Below are 9,948 nucleotides of genomic sequence, written 5' to 3' on the forward strand. Positions count from 1 at the left end.
TTTTTATTTTTATAAAAGTTTACATAACAATTCAATTATCATATAAACTTACAAACTAACGCAGCACTAGCATCGGAGGCTTTCGGCTTGGCATGTGGCATAAAATATTAGATACGTCGAAGCAGGTCGGAATCTTTTAGGTATTTGTATATCCTTGTTAAGTTATCATCTGTGGGATCTTTTAACAACTGAATAGGATCCGCATTTTTAAAGTAATGATGTCTCTGGGATTGGAGTGCGGAGCAGGATGACAAAAGATGGTTCACGCTGAGTGGAAGGTTACAAAATGGGCATCCCCTGGCTTCAGCCCCTTGAAGTAGATGGGTATGGGTGATAATTGTATGACCAAGACGAAGTCGAGTGTATGGCGTAATATAGTTGGTCGGTATAGAGGTAGTAAATTTTGGCTTAGAGCGACTATGATTTATTTCGGAGTAATGATGGCTATATCGTCTCCAGTCTGCTAATAATTTGCTTTGCCTTTTATATTTTATTAGCCGATAAATGTCGCTTTTAAATATGATACCTGAAGTCATAGTAGTTGTAGCGGCCATATCTTTTGCAATTTTGTCTGCATGCATATTACCCTGTATTTTTGAGTGCCCAGGCGTCCACATTATTTTAATTTTTTGGGGATGAGCAATGAGTATGTCACGGATGAGTTTTTCTACTTTCTGTTAATGCGGCAATGCATGACATACTATCAGAGCAGATTACGAACTTTCCTCTCGTTTTCATAGTATAAAGAATAGCGTTAAATATTGCTGTTGCTTCTGCAGTGAAAATTGAGCAGACCGAAAATAGAAGTCCTTGGGAGAGTACGCCCCCTTGCTCTGTTACAACTGCATAAGAGGTCTGNTTGTACGCCCCCTTGCTCTGTTACAACTGCATAAGAGGTCTGAGATATTTTCAAACCATCGGTAAAGATCAGTTGCCAACCATTGGACTTGTACCTTTCTGACACTTCTAAGAAGTTAGATAAGTAAGCGTCACTAGATGTATTCGCTTTCCGAAGAGGAACTAGTTCATTTATGAAAGATGTCTCCTTAAGTAACCACGGCGGGTGTAATATTTTACGTCTATGGTATTTTAACAGTGGCAGGTCATTATCCTTAGCAAACCTAACGCGTAGATTAATGGTTGATGGCACCTTAGGTTGACGTTTACGCGAAAGAACCAGCTGCACGTCCCTATGGAGAATAGCATTCGAAGATAGTANCCTTCAGCTTCATTAATTATGGATGTTAGGCCAGATTTCGCATACAGATTTTTCAGTGGGGTTGTTGGAAACGCGCGTAGTGACCTACGTATTGCCGTATGATAAGGGGATGCCAGCAATTTGANTGCCAGAAATTTGAATTTACTCTTAGCGTGATGTCCATAGATTTCCAACCCGTACCGTATTGTGGATAAAATAAGAGCCTTGGTTATGTTGACCAGCAATGCCGAACCGATAAATGAGCGTTTAGCCGAAAGGTATTTAACAATGCCTAGTTTTGCGCTTATTCTATCTCTTGTGTACTGACAATGTTGCACAAATATTATATTAGAGCAGCATTTTAAACAACAAATACAATTTATTACATTCATAAGCATAGATTATGGAATTAAATATTTTTTAGAGTTATATATGTACATACATAACATGCATATTTATATATGTTGCGTTGCGTTGGCGTTGAATTTCAAAGCAGCCGTCCACATAGCCAAAATTTGGCAGCGCTAAGGCCAACACAAAGCAGAAAGATCGCAGCGTCGGTCGCCAGCTGTTGCAAATAAATAAAATTATATGAAATGTTTTTTCCTTTTAATCAAATGAGGGCAAGAAATTTAGTTTTTCATGCAATTATTGATATGAAATATTAATTTATCTCTCGTTAATATGTTAATTTAGTGTCCAAAGTAGTATCTGCCAAGCTTCATTGTAGAACGCATACTTTTAACGTGCGTTCTGTCAAACCAACGCCAACTACAAAGTCAACGCCAAAGTTCTGTGTGGACCAACATTAACTTTTAACTATGGAGGTGAATTTTTTGGACATAGTCTCTGACCTGGTGGTAAATTTTACCCCTTCGAATTTTAGTTAGAAATTTTAATACAAATTGGCCATTTTATAATTATTTTTTCTTTTAAACTAAGCTACAAAATTTTTAAGTTAAAATAAATACAAAATTTATTTTTTTCTTTTAAAATCAACAAAAGTCCCACTTTATTTCACAAGGCTTTTATTATTCACAAGAACGAAAACTTCACATAGTTAAGTTTTACAAAATAATGTAAAATAAAAATTAATCTAAAGCTTAAGGGGCATCTTATCACAGCAAAAAATATATATTTAAAGAAATACAAGAGATCATATTAAAAAAATGTTATTATAAAAAATACAGGTCAACCNTTCACATAGTTAATTTTTACAAAATAATGTAAAATAAAAATTAATCTAAAGCTTAAGGGGCATCTTATCACAGCAAAAAATATATATTTAAAGAAATACAAGAGATCATATTAAAAAAATGTTATTATAAAAAATACAGGTCAACCTTCCTTGAAAGAAAAAGTTGCATAAACGTTGAGGAGTGGTAATTTTTACACCAGCATCAGCATTTCTCCGCCCACGCTACACCTTCCACAGCAAAAACATACTTAACTGATCAATAACGACAACGAAATGAGAAGATACTGAGAGAATCAAGTTGCTGGAGCGCAACAGAGGAGAGTAATTCAAAAAAATTTAAAGAGGGAATAAATTTTACCACTACCTCCACAGTTAAGCCCTGTATGCAGCTCTCAAGAAAACGGTCAAGAAAAAATTGCCATTATTTCGCATGTGTGTCCAAGGAATTTTGACATTTTTGATACCTCACAGCCTGTTGCCTCACTCTTTCCTCAAGAAATAATGGAACGGGCATATATTTCTGTTGCAAACCTGGGTTGCCTTGTGATCTTTTTTTCACAAAAAACTTAAGAAAACCGTAGTAGAAAGCGTAGTAAATTTCTTAAGAACTGCGAACTGCCTTAAGGAAATTTGACTCAAGAAAATTTCTTAGCCATTTCTTGTACGTCATTTTATATGGAGTTTTTGCTTTCCTTGAGAGCTGCATACAGGCCTTTAAAGGTTAATTATCAAAAACTGTTTAAAAGCGCAAACAGTCAACGACGTAGCGTGGACGTAGGTTGACGCAGACACGATCTATCTTATGGGATTCGCGTGTTAACGAAAACTCACCACCGCATGGCGGTGACGTTGCCGTTGCTTATCTTTCTCTCTATCAACAGTAAATTTCATATGCTGATACGTACGTCAACCTACGTTTACGCTACGTCGTTGACTAACTGAGCTTTAACACCCCAAATAGTAGTTTGTATTATACTACATACATAAATATGTATGGGGACTAAACCAGGAATATTCATCTGAAAATGTTATTGGCCTACTCATTTATGAAATGAAAGACAAAATAATGATTTTTATAAATATTATATTCTCATTTATACATATGTAACATAGTTACTTAGCCGAATTAGTTAGTAAGTACTTGTATGTAAGAACACAAAGACAAATTATTTATCAGAAGCATTGCCCCTTACACATTGAAAAAAAGTAATAAAAGCACTAAAAAAAGCAAAATCGCTACAGCGAAAAAAGTGTTTGAAAAACCGCATAAATTCAAATAAAAAGAACCGCATAAAAAGAGATCCAAGGGTATAAGGTGAAATTTTATAAGAAATTATTGAACATTAAAAAAAGTATACCTACATAGCTATGTATGCACATATGTACCTAATAATAATAATAATAGATTGGCGCTTACACATATGTTAGTGTTTNAAAAAGAACCGCATAAAAAGAGATCCAAGGGTATAAGGTGAAATTTTATAAGAAATTATTGAACATTAAAAAAAGTATACCTACATAGCTATGTATGCACATATGTACCTAATAATAATAATAATAGATTGGCGCTTACACATATGTTAGTGTTTGGCCGATTTGTGGCGTGCGCCTTGATGTTGTCACACAAAGCGGAGGGACCTACAGTTTTACGCCGACTCCGAACGGCGATTGTATTTTTATGAGAAGCGATTTTTTCATGGCAGAAATACACTCGGAGGTTGGCCATTACCTGCCGAGGGACGACCGCTGTTAAGAAAAAACCTGTTTTCTATATTTTTTGCGATGTTGCTTTGACCAGGGTTTGAACCCAGGCGTTGCGGAGTGGAAGCGCGCACTGTTTACCACTACATCACAGCGGCCGACACACAGCATATATGCGCCTACCTAGTAGATAAAACTGGTTAAAATAGCACGCATCTATTCTTCTGTGCATGAGAATATATACATAAATAAATACATACATATATGTATATATGTATGTATATACATATCTGCATGTGTGCGTACAATCCTTTACTCGAAATTCTTAGTTAATGTAATGTTTATCCCATACATTTTTTCTGACCAAACAACCCGTTTGCCTGTCTAATCTGCTTGCCTCATTTGCCTCGCTCGTCTGCTGCTGCAAATGAGTGCCTCGCTCGTTTACTCGCCTCGCTCGTCTATTGCTGCAAATGAGTGCCTCGCTCGCAACGACGCCCTCGCGATGGCAGAGCTAATGAGGTCCTCGTTTGCTTGCCGCTCTACTCTTGCGCTGCCCTCGTTTGCTTACCCGCTCGCTGGCTGCTCAGCGCGTGCACTCGTACTTAACGAGTGCTCGTTTGCAAACAGCCTCGCTTGTTGCTCGTGAGTTGCGCAAGCTCAGAGCAAACTAACGAGCGAGCGAGGGGCTAAAATGAGGCAAATCCGAACCCTGCTCACAACAGCTAATCCTGAAAACTTTTTAGGGCGTTGTATGGAAGATGTTTTTTCGCTTTTCTAAGAAATTACGCTACAATTGCACGTATATATATACATATGCATTGTCGTTAGTAGAAGAAGTAATAGAAAAGTCTTCCCATCCTGCAGAGAAACCGCGAACTAGTGAATCAAATTTCTAGTTCTGTACTAGGTCTTTATCGCGAAAAACCAACTAGTCCGCTAGTAACTAGATCCTCACCAGTCCAAAATCGGCGAAAAGTGGTACTTTTAAAAAACTAATTTCTTTCAGTTTTTTCAATCGAAATCTATTAATATCTAAAGTGACGAATTCAGAAATTTTTGCTCATTCTGCGCTACTGTTCAGTAAATAACTATGCACTTATATAAGTACATGCATGTACCCTGCAGGGAAACCCCGAACTGGTGAACCAAATTTGTAGTTCCGTACTAGATCTTTAGCGCCAAAAAGGAACAAGTCCGATAGGAACTAGATTCCACCAGTCCAAAATCGGCGAAAAGTGGTACTTTTAAAAAACTAATTTTTTCATTTTTTTTCACTAGAAATCTATATCTAAAGTGACGAATTTAGAAATGGTTCGGAACTATAGAAAACGGGATGCAGAACGAACTAGATCTTATTTGTCGAATTTAGAACTACATAGTTCGGAACTGACGAATAAGGGATGCAGCGGGGGGCCTGTTTACTTTACATAGATATGTGTTCGGCGGCTTTTTCGTTCAAATACGCTTCTATTCTGTGCTTCACAGCTTCATAGCTTGGTAATACAAAACTAAAATTTGTGTTAACATTTCAACATCTTGGGACCGTCTGGAATCTAAGAAATAATAGCGAGCACCTCTGCAAACTCTGTTACAGCTAAAGGTATGTAAACGTACATTTCTTACAATCATTCAAACAAATTTAATTTCAAATTAAAAATACATTTCTTCCAAAATAACTTAAAATCGCACACAGGGAAGAACCAAAAAGATTGAAAAATCATGATACTTTTTTCTTTCGTCTGTCCATTTTAGAACTGGTTCGGGACTATAGAATTTAGGACTAGTTCGGAACTATCGAAAAAGGGATGCAGCGGGGGGCAATTGACACTTCCTAGGACATCGCCATGTTAAATTCGCCAGTTGCTTGCATGCAAAAGAGATTTAACGCGAACCAGTACTGGGTCTAAATGTACTAGAAGCGCACCAGTTCAGAACTAGAGATTTTCCCCACAGGATAGATACACACAAATATACATACATATGGATGTGTGCGTGGGTATGAAATGCAAACCGTCGTTTTATTGAGTTTTCTTCTAAGTAATACATACATCCATACATATTCTNGCGCCAAAAAGGAACAAGTCCGATAGGAACTAGATTCCACCAGTCCAAAATCGGCGAAAAGTGGTACTTTTAAAAAACTAATTTTNATCTATTTAGGTGTGTATATTTTTGGTTTCGTATTAATATCCTTGTAATGGCGAATCGAAACATTTAAAAGAAATAAAACATTTATATGTATTGTTTTTTCTTCTTTTCTTTACTCTCAGTCTTCACCAGACGCCCACTTTTCTCATTACTCAATCTTATCCCCACTAAGTTCCAGTTATTAGATATAAAAAATAAATAAAATAAAAAAAAACTTTTTAATATACATACCAGGGACGTGAACCGGTTTTGAACCGAACCGGGTTTGAACCGGAAAACCGCTCTTTTCTATTAATTAACTGAACCATTAACCGAACCGAAATTTTTCACAAATATTTGATCCGAACCGAAAACCGAACCACTTTCTATAAAGATTGAAAGGCTCGTCTCAACCAATTTTCAATAGATAACTGAACTCACTTTTTTTTATTTTTGGTAAACATGGTAATACCCATCATGTTTGTTTACCATGTGACAATATCAAATGTAAAGGCAACCCATCTCATACCCTTAACCTTGCGCGTTATTGCACTTGACACTTGACACTTAAACTTGCGCGTAATTTTTTTGTTTTTCGAACCGTTGAACCGAACCGAAACCCCGGTTCAAAGACCAAAGAAACCTCTTTGGCGAACCAATCCAAAAGTGCAAAAACGGTTCGACCCGCTGAACCGAACCAAACAAATTTTTCATCCGGTTCACGTCCCTGATACATACATATATAAATGGACTCAAAAGTAGAAAATAATATTTCTCAGTCCCACAGAATTTGTTTTGATAACTTTTGATTTTGAAATTTTAGCAAAAGTCATTATAAACAATTAATGACATTGAAAACGAAAAACGTGGAGCGCATGCAGTACAAAGCATTCGATTTCATTGACAATAGTCAAACTACATAACATTCTACAGCGAAAGTACAAATTTGAGATCGATTTTAAGCGGTCGTTATTCATATGCCCACATTCATACATATGTTACTTTTCATATAAATTCAAGTGTATTACATGCGCCCCACGCTTTTCATTTTCAATGTCATTAATTGTTTATAATGACTTTTGCTAAAATTTCAAAATCAAAAGTTATCAAAACAAATTCTGTGGGACAGAGAAATATTTTCTACTTTTTAGTCCATTTATAAAAGCGTTGTATATTAAAAAGGTTTTTTATTTTCTACTTTTTAGTCTTGTCTGTACAAAATTTTACAATAGATATTAAAATAATTTAACTTGCAGTGAAAGAGAACAGAAGACTATGCAAGCACAATGGCGCATATTCATAGTCATATTTAGTACTCAACTAAGTCGAAACTATTCTAAGTCACAACTAAAGCTATTCATAGTCGCCTTAGTTTCGACTTTTCTGGCTAAGTACCAACTTAAAATTTAGTTTCGGCTGCAGCTGCAACTAAGTCGTAACTAGGAAGAAGTATTTTATCAAATTAAGGGAAAACAGACGAAATATGTAAAAATTAAGTTGGTAGAGGGTGATTTTGATTATTGAATAATCTCCAATTAAAATTTACAAAGATCGATTCATTTTATTCCGAAGATGAAATTAAATGCGTATTACAATTCGAATAAAGCTAAATCACAAATTTATAATTGGAATAATTTAGATAAATTCTCAAATAATAAGTCAGTTTCACGCTAGTTCTTTTAAAGTAAATTTGTGCATAACATTTAGATATCTACTATTTGTATGTTTCACAGCATGCTTTCGATAAACATCGACTTCACATCACTGCGGTTGTTCTGGCTATTTCACACAATTAACTAGAAAATGATACCTTATTCTGTTGCATAATCATGCAATGACAATAAAAATTACATAAACGGATGATCAAACTTGACATTATTCAATAAAAATGTAATTTTTCCAAAATATCGTAAAGAAAAATCGATACATTTTCACACTCATTTTGCTATATCGTAAACTAAGTCGAAAGTACTTAGTAGAAGTCTGAAATGCGACTATGAATAGAGGTAAATTTTAAGTTGGTACTTAAATTTAAGTTGCAACTTTGTTAATTTTGACTTAGTTGCTGGACTATGAATACGCGCCAATGTTGTTTGCTCACATTTAGTATAAACATACATATGTACATATATACATATAGCAGCAGTTTATTTCATTTAAAGAAATGGCGTGTCGTCCGTTTCCGCTGTGACGTATATAAATAGTGCATATATTTAGGCGCAATATTTAACCTCTTCTGGCGGGGCGACATCTATCTCTAGAGTTTTTCTAATTGTATGTCTTTGATATGATACCTACGACGAGGTTGATATCTAGACTAGGTTTGCCATAAATACCTTTGCTATATTTATAGTATGGTGGTCTGGACATACAACACTGCAAGTTGATAAAAGCGTTGTAATGTAATAAAGGCAATCATTATAATAAAATAACATGCAGATACACCATTATACTGAAAAGTGTACGCTTGGAATATACTTTAACTACACGTATGCATGTATGTAATTTATATGTACATATAAACATACATGTTACCACCATAATTCATATATTTGTGCATATTCCTACATTCTTTCTAACCGAAAAGCATTTGCTTGCATTACTTTCATAAACATATGTACATATTATTATTATTTATTATTATTGTCTTGTATTATACGTATGTATGCGGTATGCATAACAAAATGCATACCCAAAACAAACGCGAAAAATATCTCCCATACAACGTCGTTGAGAATTTTTCGCGATAAGCTGTTGTGAGTGATCGCGAATTGCTTATTTGCATCGTTTTTCTCATTTATCAGAGGCCGAAATCGGCAATGCTCGGACCATGGTTGCCACAATTGGTAACTTTCTACCAAAATTGGTAACTTATAGCGATTTGGTATTTTGGTAACTTTTATTTTATTTTGGTACCTTTTGCAACCAAACATCTATTTGCATTACTAGAAAAAAATTAGTTATGTTTTGCATCTGCGTAATTATAAAAACCCTTCGAGTTTCAGTGGCAGCACTACTGACACTTCTACAAAATTACTTCGATAAAATTAGAGTTATCTTATATTCGAATACTGGAAATATTTGAATTACAGTGGCAGCTCCACGGGCTACATTTCTAAAACAACAATCGAATTTTTGCGATAAATTTTGAATTCTACCATCTCACATTTAATACTGGAAATATTTGAATTACAGTGGCAGCTCCACGGGCTACATTTCTAAAACAACAATCGAATTTTTGCGATAAATTTTGAATTCTACCATCTCACATTTAATACTGGAAATATTTGAATTACAGTGGCAGCTCCACGGGCTACATTTCTAAAACAACAATCGAATTTTTGCGATAAATTTTGAATTCTACCATCTCACATTTAATACTGGAAATATTACTGTTTGCAACAATAGTACAGTAAAATTAGTATACAAAATTCGACCATCTGGCAATTTTTGGTAAAGTCTAAAAACAAAAAAAAAAATGTTGCGTACTTTTTACCAGACCCACCTACTGACATGTATTTCAACCCAATGAATCCGAATCTGAGGTCCGTTTGACACGTACCGAAAAAATAGCAAAAAAATTTGCGATTTTCGCAATTCACTCGAAATTGTGTACGCGTCAAACGGACGGTTAAAAGCGCCCGCAACTTTTTTTTGTGGGCCGGTGCTATTAGTCGGTGAGTCGCAGGTTCAAATATCTGCACATTCCGAACGAAAAATG

Source organism: Rhagoletis zephyria, unplaced genomic scaffold (assembly GCF_001687245.7).
Source record: "Rhagoletis zephyria isolate East Lansing unplaced genomic scaffold, Rhagoletis_zephyria_1.1 Rzeph_scaffold_03246, whole genome shotgun sequence".
Classification (NCBI taxonomy): domain Eukaryota; kingdom Metazoa; phylum Arthropoda; class Insecta; order Diptera; family Tephritidae; genus Rhagoletis; species Rhagoletis zephyria.